The sequence below is a fragment of the Dama dama genome, chromosome 25, assembly GCF_033118175.1.
Source record: "Dama dama isolate Ldn47 chromosome 25, ASM3311817v1, whole genome shotgun sequence".
In the NCBI taxonomy this organism is placed as follows: Eukaryota; Metazoa; Chordata; class Mammalia; order Artiodactyla; family Cervidae; genus Dama; species Dama dama.
This window is the reverse complement of record NC_083705.1, coordinates 18,872,505-18,890,389: the sequence shown is the minus strand read 5'-3', so window position 1 is coordinate 18,890,389 and position 17,885 is coordinate 18,872,505. Positions and strand designations below refer to the sequence as shown.

The 17,885-nt window shown below is 43.2% G+C and overlaps 1 non-coding gene across 1 annotated transcript; it reads right to left on the bottom strand.

The window, feature by feature from the left end:
• Positions 1-14,393: 14,393 nt before the first annotated feature.
• LOC133046896 (small nucleolar RNA U13) lies at positions 14,394-14,498 on the bottom strand. The gene has a single exon (XR_009690598.1). It is a non-coding gene; the product is annotated as a small nucleolar RNA U13 (small nucleolar RNA).
• Positions 14,499-17,885: the final 3,387 nt, after the last annotated feature.

Sequence of the window (17,885 nt, the reverse complement as noted above, 5' to 3'; positions counted from 1 at the left end):
AGTTTCTAATTTTAATCTTTTCCCAGGCTACCTATATATGGCCCAATGCTCTCTCTGATGCTGGACAGTGGCAGCAAACTCAGCTTCCAGTCAGCCACTTGATCACACTTACAATCATTCTGTACCCATAAAACCATTCCATTTCTCACTTTCAGTACAGTACTTTATTCAATAAATTACATCAGATATTTAACACTTTATTATAAGAGAGGTTGGGCTTCCCAGGTGGCACTAGTAGTGAAGAACCCACCTGCTAATGCAGGAGACGTAAGAGACTCGAGTTCAATCCCCCGCTGGGGAAGATCACCTGGAGTTGGGCATGGTGACCCACTCCAGTATTCTTGCCTGGACGATGTCCATGGACATGGGAGCCTGGAGGGCTATAGTCCATGGGGTCACAAAGAGTCAGACACAACTGAAGCGACGGAGTGTGCATACACACATAAGAGAGATTAGAGGATTCTGCCCAACTATAGGCTAACGGAAGTGTTCTAAACTCATTTAAGGTAGCCTAGAATAAGCTGTACTGTTGAAAATGCATTGTCAACAAATGATGTTTTCAACTGACGATGGGTTCACCGGGATGTAACCCCACTGGAAGTTGAGGACAATCCATTTCTGATCGGTTGCTGAGGAGTCTTTCTTCAACTTCATTAGCTACAAAACTTTAGAACCTTGCTATCTTTGGAGAAGAAAGTTTTATTCTCAAAACAATTTATATTTCAATTTGACAAACTATAAAGACTCAGCTGGCTCCTAACCTTTCTATCCCTCAGTTCCCACAGCACCAGCCTCTTTAATACCAGATCAAGAAAAAAATCTCCATTCTAAACAGGAGAAAAACCAGGACCTACAAATACTTCACTTGAACCCGAGACTCTCTGGACTTCACCACTTGCCTCCTCACCAACACGAGTAGATGCTACTCGGGAATCTGGTAAGAAGCTGCTGGATCCCATGCTCTCAGAGACCCGTGCTCGTGTTTGGTCATGTCTGACTCTTTGCAACTCCATGGGCTGTAGCCAGCCAGACTCCTCTGTCCCAGGCAAGAGTACTAGAGTGGGTTGCCATTTTTTCCTCCAGGAGATTTTCCCAACCCAGGGTTCAAACCCACGTCTCCTGCATTGCAGGTAAATTCTTTACCACTGTGCCACATGGGAAGTAGCAATCAATATTCACACGTTCCCAAGGACAGTTCCGTTCAGTTCAGTCACTCAGTCGTGTCCGACTATTTGCGACCCCATGGACTACAGCACGCCAGGCCTCCCTGTCCATCACCAACTCCCGGAGTTTACTCAAACTCATGCCCATCGAGTTGGTGATGCCATCCAGCCATCTCATCCTCTGTCGTCCCCTTCTCCTCCTGCCCCCAATCCCTCCCAGCATCAGGGTCTTTTCCAATGAGTCAATTCTTCACATCAGGTGGCCAAAGTATTGGAGTTTCAGCTTCAGCATCAGTCCTTCCAATGAACACCCAGGACTGATCTCCTTCAGGTTGGACTGGTTGAATCTCCTTGCAGTCCAAGGGACTCTCAACAGTCTTCAACACCACAGTTCAAAAGCATCAATTTTTCAGCACTCAGCTTTCTTCACAGTCCAACTCTCACATCCATACATGACCACTGGAAAAACCATAGCCTTGACCAGATGGACCTTTGTTGGCAAAGTAATATAGTGACTTACAATTTTTAAAGGTTATACTATAAGTTATTAAAAAATATTGACTATATTCCCCATGTTGTACAATACATCCTTGTTAATTACCTTATACCTAATGGTTCATATCTCTTACTCCTCGACCCCCATATTGCCCCTCCCCATCAGTTTTTTTAAAAAATTTTTAAGCAGGGAGCAGGGTAGAATACACTTCCACTTTTTATAAAAATTATATACATATACTTTTTTTTTTTCTTATCCAGGAATAGCACTTATCTGATGAACACAAAAGAGAATGAGGAGGGAAACTGGATGGCTGGGGAACAGGAGCATGAGGGAGACCTTTTTTCACTATATGCCCTTTGTGCTCTTTGAATTTCATACCATGTGCTTTACCAATGAATGACTGAATACTGTCCTTCATTGAATGAAAACCAAGAATACTGGAGTGGGTAGCCTATCCCTTCTCCAGCAGATCTTCCCAACCCAGGAATCAATCTGGGGTCTCCTGCATTGCAGGCAGATTCTTTCCCAACTGAGCTATCAGGGAAGCCCCACTAATGAAGAACAGATAAATACAATTAAATTTTTTAAATGCAAGTGCTTTTTTAGTAGTATTTTGAATCATCAAGTACAGACAGAAAAGTAAAACAGGGCTCCAGATAGCAGACCTAGCTATTTCCAAAGTCCCCTCCAGTACCCAGAGGCTACATGAAAAGAAAGTGAAAGTGCACGTCACTCAGTCGTGTCCAGCTCTTTGCGGTTCATGGAATTCTCCACGCCATAATACTGGAGTGGGTAGCCGGTCCCTTCTCCAGGGGATCTTCCCAACCAAGGGACTGAATCCGGGTCTCCCACATTGCAGGCAGATTCTTTACCAGCTGAGCCACCAGGGAAGCCCGAGGCTGCGTGGTGTCCCTCAAAGAGCATCCCAGTGGGAATCAGACTTGGGCTTCAAGTCCACCCTCTGTGACCAACTCTCTGTGCTGCCCTGGACAAGTCACCTCAACTCTCTGATCATCTCTTTCTTCGTCTGTAAAATGGACGTGATAGTACTTGCAAGCTACACAATACAAAATAATGTTATTCTTATCGGAGAAATCTCTTAATGTCTCTGGGCCTCTTTTCTAATCTGCAAAATCAGAAAATTGGACAAAAATGAGCCTTTAACATTATGATTCTGTTATTAAACAAAGTTGTCATTTACAAGAATTCAGGCAGAATCATGGACTTGGCAAGCAAGTGAGAATCTCATTTTACTTATCTCAAGAGAGTGACCTCCAAGTCCAAAAAAGAAAATAAGATACATGTTTAGACTTAGAGATCTCAGAGGTGGGAAAAGGCTCCTTTCATCAAGGACAGCACCTCTTCTTTCCTTGATCCAGCCAACCCAGCAGGTGTCAGCCAGGTAATTTTTTTTTCTACCTGCCACTGAGTACAGAAGAAGCCCTATTGGGGAAAAAAAGGTCAGAAAATGTCACTCAGAAAGAGGGAGGGACATGTTAATAATGTCAAATGATAGACTCCTGAGGGCTGACAAATAAATGGAAGGGCCGTGTAGGGAGGCCCATCCTAACTTCTGTATTCTGCTAAGAGTTATCATTTGTGTTGCTTCAGGAACTCCAGGGAGATGACAAGGTGGCAACAAAGAAGAGCACCATTGCACTATCCTATTTCTGAGAATTTCTGGTTATTGTTAAGCAAGAGTTTGGAGAAGTTAAACTGACAGGAAATAACACAATTGTTGAGTTATAAGGTGGAAAATGTTGTGAAATTCGTTTTCAGAAAAGTTCAACTGGAAGAGAGTGTGCTGATGTGATAAGGAGCAGAGCTCTCAACACCATCTCAGTGGATGGAAGACTATTTTCCTGTCCTCCCTCATTTCCCTGGGCTTGGAATAACTACCTAGCCACTTTGAAAAGTCTCTTCACATCTTTGGCTTCAAAGGATGTTTTACTCTTAAATAAACCTTGTTTGTCCTCTCAATCTTAGAACCAAGGCAGCCAACCCAATCTAAGGCATTTCAACAAATCACAGACCCTACCTGGACATGCAGAGAACCTGGTAGGAATACATCCCCCAAAATGATGGTCTGAGACAAGAGAGAAGGAATACGGGCCTTAAGGCAGCAGAGGAAAAAGAGAATAGGATTTCAAATTTGAGTTGAAGGATTGCACTTTCTCTCTCTCTCTCTCTGGCCATGTGGCGTCTGGACCAGGGGTCAAATCGGCACCCCCAGGAGTGGAAGCCTGGAGCCCTAAGCAATGAACTACCAAGGAAGTTCCAGGATTGCACTATCTCTATGAGAGGTGGGAGGAAATATTATTACATAAAAGATGCAGGACATAAGGGTTTGCTAAAACTTTCGGTGGGCTATGGAGCAACTAGAAATAGGTTGGAACAAATGAACCTATTTATGAAACAGGAAGAAACAGACTCACAGATACAGAGAACAGACTTGTGGTTGCCATGGGGCGGAAAGGGGAGGGGCGGGATGGATTGGGAGTTCAGGGTTAGTGGGTGCAACTATTACATATAGAATGGATAAATAATAAGGTCCTCCTATGTACAAAGGGGACTCTATTTGATATCCTGGGACAAACCATAATGGAAAAGAATATAAAAAAGAACACATATATTGATCAATTTGCTGTACAGTGATACAAATACAACATTGTGAGTCAATTATATGTCAGTAATAAACAAACAAATAAATAAATTATTCTAATAACTTTTAAAAAGAGATTAGCAAGAGAGGAGAAGGGGGGATGCTTTCCAGGTGGCTCAGTGGTAAAGAATTCACCTGCCAATACAGGAGACACAGAAGACATGTGTTCAATCCCTGGGTCAGAAAGATCCCCTGGAGGAGTAAATGGCAACCTACTCCAGTATTTTTGCCTGGAGAATCCCAGAGATTCTGGGATCCCAGAGAAGCCTGCTGAGCTAAAGTCCATAAGGCCACAAAGAATCGAACATGACTGAGCCAATGAACACACACACATGCAGGAAGGGTGGGAAGGAAGGACAGAAGGAAAGAATAAGATAGATACATGCCTATGCTCAGAAAATGTACTAAATAGAAGTATATCAACATATGGGAGATTTTTTTTCTTCTTATGGATTATCTGTGTTTTTTACAATAACCATATTTTATTTTCTGTTCATTTATCGGAAATGTCATCATGCAAATGAGAACTATGTCTGGTGACCCTATTATACTTACAAGTACTTTAAATAATTTTCATGGAGCTCAAAATAAAATAGAAGAGAGAAAAGAAATCTGTTTGGAGCAGAGAAAGGTTTATCACAAAGGCCAAGCCAGGGAGAACAGGTGATTCATGCTGTAAAGACCCAAACTTCCCAATTGGGCTTTCAGACAAGGGTTTTTAAAGGCAACATTAGGGGAGAGGGTCCTAGGATGCATGCTCAGCTCGTGGACCTTCTTTGGATTGGTTGGTGATGACCTAACAGGGTGATATTTTCAGAATCTCAATCTTCTGCTTCCAGCTGCGGTCCATGTGCTTGTGGTCAGCATGTAGTCACCACCCACCACCTGGGTGAAGATCTCAGTTCCTACAAAACAGCTCAAAGAAATGCATCAGATTGTTATCAGTCCCCTTTCAGGAGGAAATAGGGGCACTGTCACTATTGTCCTAATTGTTAACTGTTTGAGCCTGCCCTTTAAAACTGGAGGAGACTTTTTTCCCCTATAAATAAGAAATAGGGGGAGGGGCACACAGAGGTGCTTTTGTACCTGGGAGGACCACTCAGGGTCCTGTTGGGTTCCATTCCCACCTTTTCTTTGATCCCTAAAACTTCTATCCCACTTGGCTATAAATTGGAGCTTTCCGTGACCTCTTCCCTGGTGGCTCAGACTGTAGAGAATCTGCCTGCAATGCAGGAGACTTGGTTTTGATCCCTGGATGGGGAAGATCCCCTGGAGAAGGGAATGGCTACCCAATCCAGGATTCTTGCCTGGAGAATTCCATGGACAGAGGAGTCTGGTGGGCTACAGTCCATGGGGTTGCAAACAGTAGGACATGAATGAGTAACTAACACTAACATGATCTCTTCCCCTTTGGATTCAATTATTTCCTAGAACAGCTCACAGAACTCAGGAACACTTGCTTATGTTTACCAGTGTATTAAAGGATATGATAAAGGATACAGATGAACAACCAGATGAAGAGATATGTAGGACAAGATCTGGAAGGGTTCTGAGCACAGGAACTTCTGTCCCCGTGGAGCTGGCATGCCTCACTCTCCCAGTAAGCGGATGTGTTCAACCCACCTGGAAACCCCCCAAGCCCCACACTATTGGGATTTCATGGACGTTTCATCACGTTGTGTGTGTATGTGTGTGTGCACTCAGTCATGTCCAACTCTTTGCAACCCCATGGACTATAGCCCTCCAGGCTCCTCTGTCCATGCAGTTCTCCAGGCAAGAATACTGGAGCGGGTTGCCACTTCCTTCTCCAGGGGATCTTCCCGACCCAGAGATCAAACCTGTGTCACTTGTGTCTCCTGCATTGGCAGGTGGATTCATAAGCATGAGCAATTACTATCTTCATTTCTAGCCCCTCTCTCTTGTCTAGAGAATGGGAGTAGGGCTGAACACTCCAAGATTTAATCATGGCTTGGCCTCTCTGGTGACCAGCCCCCATCCAGAAGTCTATTAGAACAACAGATGCTCCAGGACTGCAACCCGCCAGGCTCCTCTGTCCTCCACTATCTCTCAGAGCTCGCTCAAACTCATGTCCATTGAGCCAATGATGCCATCCAACCATCTCATCCTCTGTTGCCCCCTTCTCCTTTTGCCTTCAATCTTTCCCAGCATCGGGGTCTTTTCCAATCAGTCAGTTCTTTGCATCAGGTGACCAAAGTATTGGAGCTTTAGCTTCAGCATCAGTTCTTCAAATGAATATTCAGGATTGATTTCCTTGAGGAGTGACTGGTTTGATCCCCTTGCTGTTCAAGAGACTCTCAAGAGTCTTCTCCAGCACCACAGTTTGAAAGCATCAGTTCTTCAGTATTCTACCTTCTTTATGGTCCAACTGTCACATCCATACATGACCAGCAGAAAGACCATAGCTTTGACTATATGGACCTTTTTCAACAAAGTGATGTCCTGTTTTAATACACTGTCCAGTTTTCCTTCCAAAGAGAAAGCATGTTTTAATTTTATGGCCACAGTCACTGTCTGCGGTGATTTTGGAGCCCAAGAAAACAAAATCTGTCACTTGCTTCCTCATAGGGGAGCCTTAAGAGGTCGTAACAGTGGAGCTGTCACCAACCCCAAAGGAACAAGGGGAAGGAAAGCTTGCCTGAAGCTAGAAATGTTGCTGAACTCAGGCTCAGCTGCTCACGGCTTAAGGAGCAAACTCCTGGCGATGGTGGAGGACAGAGGAGCCTGGCAGGCTACAATCCACGGGTCGCAAAGAGTTGGACACAATTTAGCAACTGAACAACAGCAACTGTCATGTATCTTCCCTGAGGAGGAACCAGAACCCTGCCCGAGGGTCCACTTTTGTTTCTTGACTGCTTTTCCTTTGTCTCTTCGTTCCCTCCTTTCCCCATAAGCAACTGTTTGAATCTGCCCTTTGGAACTCGGGGAAGGTCGAGGAAAGTAAATAAAGCCTATTTCCTACAAACAGAAAACAGGGGACGTGGAGAGCATCTGTACTCAGGAGGGCCCCCACGGGGTCCTGATCTGTTTCAGAAAGAGACTAGTTCAGAGTGAGCCACCTAGACAGGAGTGATGATCATCCGCTGAGGAATGCAGCAGCCTCTGACAACCTCCCAGGCAAGAACCAGAGAAATGAACCAGTGGAGCCTGACCCCACTCTCTCCTTCCCACCTCCTGCAGAAGGCCAAAGAACATAGGTGCCTTTGATGTAATCCACGCAGGACAGCCTCTCAGGAGAGAGAAGAGTATGGAGAAAAGTGGAGAATATATCTAGAAGGGCACAGTGAAGAAATTCACCCCTTTGCCCAGCTGAACAAGCTCAGATTCTATCCCCTGTGTAGGAAAGGCAGATACTTTAAGAAAATGCTTTAAGGAATTTTGAAACATTTTTCTTTCTTCCTGAATATGAGTTTAAATTATGACTTGCTAAGCCAAATCCTCTACTCTAAACCCTACAGAGCACAGACTATAACAATGCCAACCCAATAAAAAAAGACATTTAATAAAGATCAGAAATGTCGAATAACTCACAGTTCTTAGTAAACCCAAGTGCCCTACTATAAACTTTCAAATGTTATGGATGACTTTTTGAGATTACATAGAAGTTATAAGGACAAGGAAAGCAAAAGAATGGTAATAGGAGCATACATAGTTCATGGAACATTTCTTCTATTTTCCATCTTTCATCTCTGCCAAGGAGAAAGTTTATTAGACAGAAAATAGAAGAACAAGCATTCAAATGAGAGACCTAAAAGCCCAAACTGGTTTAGAGATTCTAACAGAGCACCTGGATTCACTACATCAGTACAAACCTTCCAGTTCTGACAAACTACATCCCAGCCTAATACTGGAAGAACTTGGCAATAAAATGAGCTACTGTTTGTTATCTCAAAAGAAATGAGCTACTGTTTGTTATCTTAGAAACTGGGGCAGGGATGGATGATAGAATTCTCAAACAAGTTATCAAACATGATCCTGAACACAGAGAGAGAAACAGGAGGCACTCAAACATGCCTCGGTGTCAAGAAAGGCCAAGTCATGATTTAATGAATTCCCAGCACTTCCTCCCTTCTCCAGATTGTGCCAGATTAGTAAATCAGAGAAGTCTGCTGACACTCCGCTTCCGAATTTGAGATCAGAATTTGATAGAGACCCTCACATTGTGAACAAGATGGACGAATGTGGCTTGGATGATCACCAAGATAAATAATAATTATGAATCAATGTCAGCCCAGAGTCTTTGGTGCCACAGAATTCTGTCTTTAGCCCTGACCTGTGCATTGAGCAAATAGCTGAGTGTACAGCCAGCTTGCTTTTCTTCTTCTTCAATGGCTGGAAAGATAGCCAAATATATTGAATGACAGTGTGGATCCAAAGGCCATAACAAACCAAATTCAACAATAAAACCCTTAATTGGAATAAATGCAAAAGCCTACACTTACATTGTTTGATACATAAAAACAGAATCAGAAAAACAGGACTAGGCTTCCATATAAAAACAGTCATGTTTTACTTCTTGCTTTTATTTCTTCTCTCTTCCAAAGCCTACCAAAATGACAGTAGGTAATTTTTTAATAAAATTATAAATCATAAGAACAAAAAGAATGAGAGGGAATAAATAGAGGACATGAGATGTGGGACTTCCCTGATGGTTCAGTGATTTACAATCCTGTACTTCCAATGCAGGGGGCACCAGTTTGACCCTTGGTCAAGAAACTAAGATTCCCCCATGCCACAAACCCTTAGAAAAAAACAAAACCCTTAGAATGAAGGAGATGTGAGCAATAATACAGAAGATAGAAAGCCTACAGTAACTGATTTGGCAGAACCCACCACCAGATAGCTCAGTTAGTAAAGAATATGCCTACAATGCAGGAGACCTGAGTTTGATTCCTGGGTCGGGAAGATCCCCTGGAGAAGGAAATGGCAACCCACTACAGTATTCTTGCCTGGAGAATCCCATGGACACAGGAGCCTGGTGGGCTACAGTCCATGGGGTCGCAAAGAGTCAGACACGACTGAGCAACTAACACTTTCTTTCACTTTCACCACCAAAGTACCTGCAAAGAGGGATGCCAGTGATAAAGGAGCCAGTTCCACATGAAGAACCCTGGAAAGGCCTCGGACCAGGAGGCCCAGTAGTGCAGAAGAGACTGGTGAGGCTCAGAGTGAGAAGTAAAAGTATATGAACATATGAATAGAATGAGATGCTCCGTAAAAGTGTGTTTCCATTCACTGAGGAGGTTCAGGCAGAATTTAGACAGCCACTAATCAAATATATTATAAAAGTGCTTCAAGATTTGGATAGAAACTTGTCTCTGACAACCTTTAAAGTCCCATCACCTCTGAAATCCTGTGATTCTAATCCTGTGAACTGTGATGTTGAAGAAGACTCTTGAAAGTCCCTTGGACTGCAAGATCAAACCAGTCAATCCTAAGGAAATCAGTCCTGAATATTCATTGGAAGGATTGATGCTGAAGCAAAAGCTCCAAGACTTTGGTCACCTGATCAGAAGAACTGACTCATTGGAAAAGACCCTGATGCTGGGAAAGATTGGAGGCAGGAGAAGGAGACGACAGAGGATGAGATGGTTGGATGGCATCAGCGACTGGATGGACTTGAGTTTGCATAAGCTACAGGAGTTGGTGATGGCCAGGGAAGCCTGACGTGCTGCAGTCCATGGGGTGGCAGAGTCGGACTAGACTGAGAGGCTGAACTGAACTGTAGACAGGACTGCAACGGATTTGGTAACTTTATGCATGCAGTTCCTACAAGAGTCCTACAGGTGGCACTGTGGTTTAAGACGAGAATCGGCAATGGCTCCTGCCTGATTCTTCTGGGCTCTTCTATTGACTAAGGAAAAAAGCAGATCCATCTAGTCAAAGCCATGGTTTCTCCAGTAGTCATGTATGGATGTGAGAGTTGGACCATAAAGAAGGCTGAGCGCTGAAGAACTGATGCTTCTGAACTGTGGTGCTGGAGAAAACTCATGAGAGTCCCTTGGACTGCAAGATCAAACCAATCAATCCTAAAGGAAATCAAGCCTGAATATTCATCGGAAGGACTGATGCTGAAGCAATAGTTCTAGTGACGTGTAAGCCTTTGACTGTATTAGTTTGGTCACCCTTCTTGGTTCAAGCCTTCTTCCTCATTCATATCGCAGTTGTGACACTTCACCATGTTTGTCATTCAGGGACAACAAAATAAGTCATATACCAAAGCAACTGTTCTTTCACATCCCAAATGTCCTGCTTCACTATCTGTCCTGCCCTTTATCTCAGGGCTCCTAAGAGTGTGGGACTCTATGAGCTTTATCCCCCTAGATTTAAAAATCAAGAGCAAAATAAACACCATATTCTTTCAAGTGTATGTTTAGGCCAGTAACTCAAAATATGATGTCTTTGCTCCACGTCCCTTTTCCATAGCTAAAGATTTATGCTCTGCTGCTTTTTAAAAGCTATTTACTTAATGTCTAGCTCTTCCTGACAAATTTTGCCACTCATCAATACTGTAAAATTTGGTTTATTTCTCTTATCGGTTTCAGATTTACAAGGTCTTTGGGGAATTTCTGCTTCTCACCAAGGAATGTCTCCAACAACTCCATCAATTCCATAGATTCAAAAGGCTCCTACATTCAGGTCTCAATTCCAGGAAAACTTCTTACCATTTGGAATCTATAAAACTGTTAAATCCACTCACTTTCTGCAAAACTAGCCCCTTCCAACCCACTGATGGGGGTTATTATTGTTGTTTAGTCACTAAATAGTGTAGGGGAGCACCAAATGTCTTTAGTCTAACCAAAAGCCCAGACTGCCTTCCTTTTTTATGTAGAATCTAGTCTAGTGGAGTGAGAAAAAAAATCTCATACTTCTTTTTTGTTATTTTCACTACTTTGTTGTCTTTTTCAGATTCCAGGTATAAGTGATGGTGGGGGTGGGGGTAAGAGGTACAAACTATTACATATGATATAAACTATGAGAACATATTGTACAACACAGGGAATATAGCCAGTATTTTATAATAGCTGTTAATATAAATGGAGTATAACCTTTAAAAGTAATCACTATATTGGGGCTTCCCTGGTGGCTCAGTGGTAAAGAATCTGCCTGCCAATGCAGGAGACACAGGTTTGACCCCTGGTCCAGGAAGATCCTACATCCTAGCCTCGGAGCAACTAAGCTCGTGTGCCACAACTGTTGCGCCAACACACCTAGAGTGTGTGCTCCACAACAAGAGAAGCCACCACAGTGAGAAGCCCACACACCACAACTAGCGAGCAGCCCCCACTCCCTGCAACTAGAGAAAAGTCCGCTCCCGGCAACAAAGAACCAGCACAGCCAAAAATAAGTAAGTAAAATAAATTTTAAAACAATTACTATATTGTACACCTGTAAACTGTATAATATTTTATCCCACTGCTGCTGCTACTGCTGCTAAGTTGCTTCAGTTGTGTCCAACTCTGTGCGACCCATGGACGGCAGCCCACCAGGCTCCACCATCCCTGGGATTCTCCAGGCAAGAGTACTGGAGTGGGTTGCCATCCATTGCCTTCATCGTTTATCCCACTATATTTCAATTAACAAAAAAAGATATGTGATCACCAAATGCAAAAAAAAAAAAAAAAACCTCATACTAATTCTTTTATGACTAAATTTTCCATTGTAGTGGCATCCTTGTCACCTATTCCAAGTATTTATCCTACGTACCTTGGTCCTTTATAGGCCCAGTCCCTCAATATCTGATTGACTCAGGTTGTTCTGTTTGTTTTCTGAACTGTCCTTTCTATTAATTTGATCTAAACCAAAGACTATGACATACTCCATCTGTCCTAATTCTTATACCAACTTTCTAGACTTGGTCTTTCTTTTTCTGGAGAGTACAGAAATAATTTATGTCCTACTTAGAGCAATTAGTAAGGACATACAGAAACACCTATGAATTGTTTGTCTCACAGAAGGAAGGGTAGCACCTGGCTAGTTAGTCCTCCAACTAAATCATTTCTATTGTTTCAAAAATATTCTTATCATCGCCAACATTATTTGTGCAATGCGTACCCCTCCACCTCTATATCAAAAAACGAAAAGCTTTCAAAGGAGTGCTGTGCATTGGGGCATACTTTTAAAAGTTATTTGTTATATTTTGGCTGCGCTGGGTCCTCGGTGCTGTGCATGGGCTTTCTCTAGTTGCGGAGAGCAGGGGCTGCTCTCTAGTTGCAGTGTGTGGGCTTCTCATTGCAGTGACTTCTTGTGGAGCATAGGCTGTAGGCATGCGGGCTCAGCTCACAGGACTTAACTGCATGTGGGATCTTCCCAGACCAGGGATCGAACCTGTGTCCCCTTCATTGATAGGCAGATTCTTAACCACCAGACCACCAGGGACATCCAAGGCATACAAATTTGTTTAAAATTTCTTATGATCTTGTCATGTTCATAGCTCATACTTAAGCCCTTAAATGACTTATGAAAGGGGGGTTAGTGCTCTAGTGATCCTTATAATCTACTGCTATAAGACAAATTACAGTGTATTGAAAAGAGAAGAATTTAAACTTTGTCGATTCAAATTAAGCATTCAAGGCCCCATTTGAGCCAAATTCATTAATGCTGTGTTTAAACTGTGTGCTAGGAGACCCTAAGGATGAAACAAACCAGCATCTCCGTGTGTAATTCATGCATTTTAAATACAGCTGTGGCTTGCATCAAACCAGGATGCGGGTGAAGCTTCTAAAGCTGATGAAAGAGCTGCTCAAGAAAACATAAAAGGTCTTAGTTTCAAAGGCCAAAAAAAAAAAAAATCAACAACTTGAGCCTATACTTGCTTCAAGAAACTCTGCAGTGAAAATTAAAACAAACAAATAACAAACAAAAACAGCTTAATAAATGCTCCAGAATTAGTTTCTCATTAGGGCACGTGGAGAGGTACTAGGTCTCTAAAAGTCTAGTCAAAAAAGCCAACAAAGATTCTCCACTCTGCGGCTGTTCTGGTTTTTGTCTCCTGATGTTTATAGCAAGAATAAGACTAGAAATACGAAGATAAGAACCTTTGACTAGGGTTTTATAAGATTATCTCATGTGAAGTGCAATTTTATAGGCACTTGGCCTGCTTGATCAATTAAGAAATAATATGGAAAGCATTTTTTAATATTTATTTGTTTGATTGCACTAGTCTTAGTTGTGACATGCAGAATCTTCAGTTGCAGCATGTGAGATCTAGTCCCCCCCACCCTCAACCAGGGACAGAACTCCCCCAGCATTGGGAGTGCGGAGTCTTAGCCACTGGATCACCAGGGCAATGCCTGGAAAGCTTAATACTGTGCAAAATCTGTTCCTAAGGTCACCTCTCTAAAAAGAAATCAAGCTCCAAAGCAAGAATATCACCCCCCTATTTCACTCTTGTTTCTATGAGAAGCCAAAATTCAGCTTGCTTTAGTTCAATTTATAGAAGCTTTTCCATGTTCATACCCATCACAAGAAGGAACTGACTTAGGCATGGTACATAAAGTTAGAACATGCAAAGCGTATGAGAATGTCTGTATGTTTGTGTGTGTTAGGTTTTTTGATGTCAAGGAAACTTCAGTTTGAGTACTGGAGGATTTACTGTGTGTTGCACACAGGATTAATCAAATAGGAATCTGGGCTACGTGGCCAGGCACCGTGGGGCGCAGCCGAGCAGGACAGTAGGTGCTACAGGGCCTGGAGGGCAGTCCCAGAACTAAAAGGCACTGACGCAGTGGCGGTGACGTGGGACGCGGGCTGCCAGCGCCGGCAGCTGGACGCTCTGCCTCTCCATCCTTACGGTGACTCAGCAACTCTCTTTCTTCAGTTTGTCGGGCTGAGACAACCACCTCACCGCTAGAACCAACCACCCCACTCCAAGTATCTTTCCTCTCCCTCAGGGCTGACATCAGTCATGGCTGCTGCTAGTTCATGGTTCTATGTCCTCCTGGCATCCCGCCTTCCGGGGGCGGAATCCACACCTGCTTCCTGTATCACTCGGTTGTCTCTTTCCCTTTATTGCCAGCACAAATTCTTTTTTTTTTTTTTTTTTTTTTCACGACAGACAGGTAATATGCCGATGTCGTAACAAGGTTTGGAGGGAGGCACATGTCACGCAGCAGCGTGAACACCCAATCATCATGCTCATGAACTACAAAAGGATCACCAGCACAAATTCTTGAAAGAGAAAACTGCTTGACTTCATAACTATAGGCTACCTCAGGGCTTCTCTGGTGCTCAGTAGTTTAAAAAAAAAAAAAAAAAAAAAACCACCTGCCAATGCAGGAGATGCAGTTTCAATCCCTGGGTCAGGAAGATCCCCTACAGAAGAAAATGGCAACCCACTCCAGTGTTCTTGCCTGGAGAATCCCATGGACAGAGGAGCCTGGCGGGCTACAGTCCATGTGGCCACCAAAGAGTTGGACACGACAGAGCAACTAAACAACAAGCAACAACATAGGCCACCTCATAGGCCTCTAGCCCAGTGGTTCTCAAATTAGGGCATGAAATCACCAGAAGATTTATTAAAACACGGATGGCTCACCCCTAGAGTTTCTGATTCAATAGATCTCTAGTGGGATCCAATAATTTGTGTTTCTAACAGAGCCCCCAAGTGACTCTGATGCTTCTGATCTAGAAATTACACTTTAATTAAAAGTCCCTCTGTAGCTACAGTTTGATGGTTCCTTATTTGTAGGCAGCGTGATAAGTGATATGATTTAGAATATATGACCACCTATAAATAAGGACCTTATCAGTGCCAGTTTCCTCAGCAGGAGACTCTGAACAGAAAAGTTTTAATATGGTCTATGGATAGGCAAGCTCTGACATGTTGCCTGTCTACTCTTCTAAGTCAGGTTCTACAGCATTCAACGAGTGTCTTTTATGTGCCACACCTTTAACGTACTAAGCATTGGAAATACCAAACCAGATGATATTAAATTATCACCAGGGACTCAGCTAAATCATTTTAATAACATAAAAATCAAGATAAACATTTGCATTCCCTTTTGGATATAAAGACACATCAGAAGAAAACTACAGAAATCCTCGTTTCCTTTCCAGTCATATTGTGAGAGAAAAAGTGTATAAGCAAGAAAAGCACATTCAAAAAAGTTAATTAAGATAAGGGGCTTCCTGGGCCTTCCCTGGTGGCTCAGTGGTAAAGAACCTGCCCACCAGTGCGGGAGACTGGAGTTCGATCCCTGACCCAGGAAGATCCCACATGCTGTGGAGCAACTCAGCCCACTGGCCACAACTATTGACCCTGTGCTCTAGCGCTCAGGAACCGCAACTACTGAGCCCACACGCCACAACTACTGAAGCTCGGTACCCTGGAGCCCGTGCTCGGCAACAGAAGAAGCCACTGCAATAAGCGGCCTGGGCAAGGCAAGGAAGAGTAGCCCCCACTCGCTGTTAACTAGAGAAAAGCCAGCACAGCAACAAAGACTCAGCACAGCCAAAAATAAATAAATAAACAAGAATTATTAAAAAAAAAAAAAAAGATAGGGGGCTTCCCTGTTAGTACAGTAGTTGAGAACCCGCCTGCCAATGCAGGGGACGCGGGTTCAATCCCTGCTTTGGGAAGATCCCACATGCCCTGGAGTGACTAAGCCCATGAGCCACAACTAGAGCTGGAGAGCTGCAACTACTGAGCTCACATGCTGCAAACACTGAAGCCCCCTCGCCTAGAGCCTGTTCTCTGCAACAGAAGAAGCCACTGCAGTGGGAAGCCCACACACCACAAAGAAGAGTAGCCCCTGATCACTACAACTAGAAAAGCCAGAACAGCCAAAATACATAAATCTTTTTTAAAAAGAAAGAAAGAATAAGTTACAAGCAACTCAATTTCTAACTCTGAGTAAAACCAAAGTATATTTTGATGGGGACTTCCCTGGTGCTCCGATGACTAAGACTCTGAGCTCCCAACACAGGGGTCCCAGAGTTCAATCCCTAGTCAGGGAACTAGATCCCTCATGTCACAGCTAAGACCTAGAACAGCATCCAAATAGATACATAATAAATAATTTTTGAAGTATATTATAACGGAAACAAATTAGGCTCTGTGCTTTCAAATCCACGTTGCATGCAAAAGAGTCAAGTAAGCACATCTTAAAAGGAGGAGGTGTCCAGCAGGAAAAAGCCACATATATACAGGTTTTAGAAAAGGTCACATTTAACCAGCCTGTAAAGTTGGTGCTGTGAAGAAAAGTTTGTACTATTTTTCCTGATCGGAGAACCCCAGAAGATCAGGCAACAAACTTGTCTCCTTCTCTAGTCCAAGTTGCAGTGCAGTCTCTTCCCTTCTCTAACTTTCCTGAAGCGTTCACTGCCTAAATTCACCATGGATTGTGTTGTGTTATATCGTCCTCTAGTGGTTTCAAAAATTTCATATCTCCCATTTTTAAGGACAGTATTTATCACAGAGCCATACACAGACATGATGCTTAACATATGTCTGTTAAATGGATGAAAATAACTAACAGAGATCCTACAGATGACTGCAAACAGATAAGACAACCTATCTCAGCATCCTTGGGAGAATGAGTATTCTCCTAAGCAGGAGTATTTCAGGCTCAGGTCACTTATGCCATCCCAGGCTTTCCTTTAAGGTGCATAATGCTTGCATAGTTTCAAGAAAATCCAATGCAACTTTGGGGAGTACAACAGCCTGAAAGTGCAAAAATTCCCAAAATGGTAACTACAAGTGAAATGTTTGAAGTTGGTCTCCATTCTAGAATATTGTGACCAAAAAGCACTTTGGAGTGAGGCTTCACATCTCAGTCATATCCGAATAACACCTCACTGAATAAGGAAACCATATAAGTTTATGGCTTATTAATCTTTTTTTTAACCCAGCAAAATGAATTTGTTTGGAAATAGGAGAGAAATTGCAATTTGCAACATGCAAACTATGGACTCAGTTCAGTTCAGTCGCTCAGCCGTGTCCGACTCTTTGCGACCCCATGAGTCGCAGCACGTCAGGCCTCCCTGTCCATCACCAGCTCCCGGAGTTTACTCAGACTCATGTCCATCGAGTTGGTGATGCCATCCAGCCATCTCATCCTCTGTCATCCCCTTCTCCTCCTGCCCCCAATCCCTCCCAGCATCAGGGTCTTTTCCAATGAGTCAACTCTTCGCATGAGGTGGCCAAGGTATTGGAGTTTCAGCTTCAGCATCAGTCCGTCTAGTCAAGGCTATGGTTTTTCCAGTGATCATGTATGGATGTGAGAGTTGGACTGTGAAGAAAGCTGAGTGCTGAAAAATTGATGCTTTTGAACTGTGGTGTTGGAGAAGACTCTTGAGAGTCCCTTGGACTGCAAGGAGATCCAACCAGTCCATCCTAAATGAGATCAGTCCTGGGTGCTCATTGGAAGGACTGATGCTGAAGCTGAAACCATGGACTAGTCCCTCCTTAATCTTTCTTTTGTGTCAGCTTGCTAGATTGTGTGTTTGGGTTTGTTTTGGTTTTTTTGTACTTAATGTATCCATTCAGTAGGTATTTGTTGTTCTGCTATGTGCAAGGCATCCTGATGTTAGTTCAGGGATG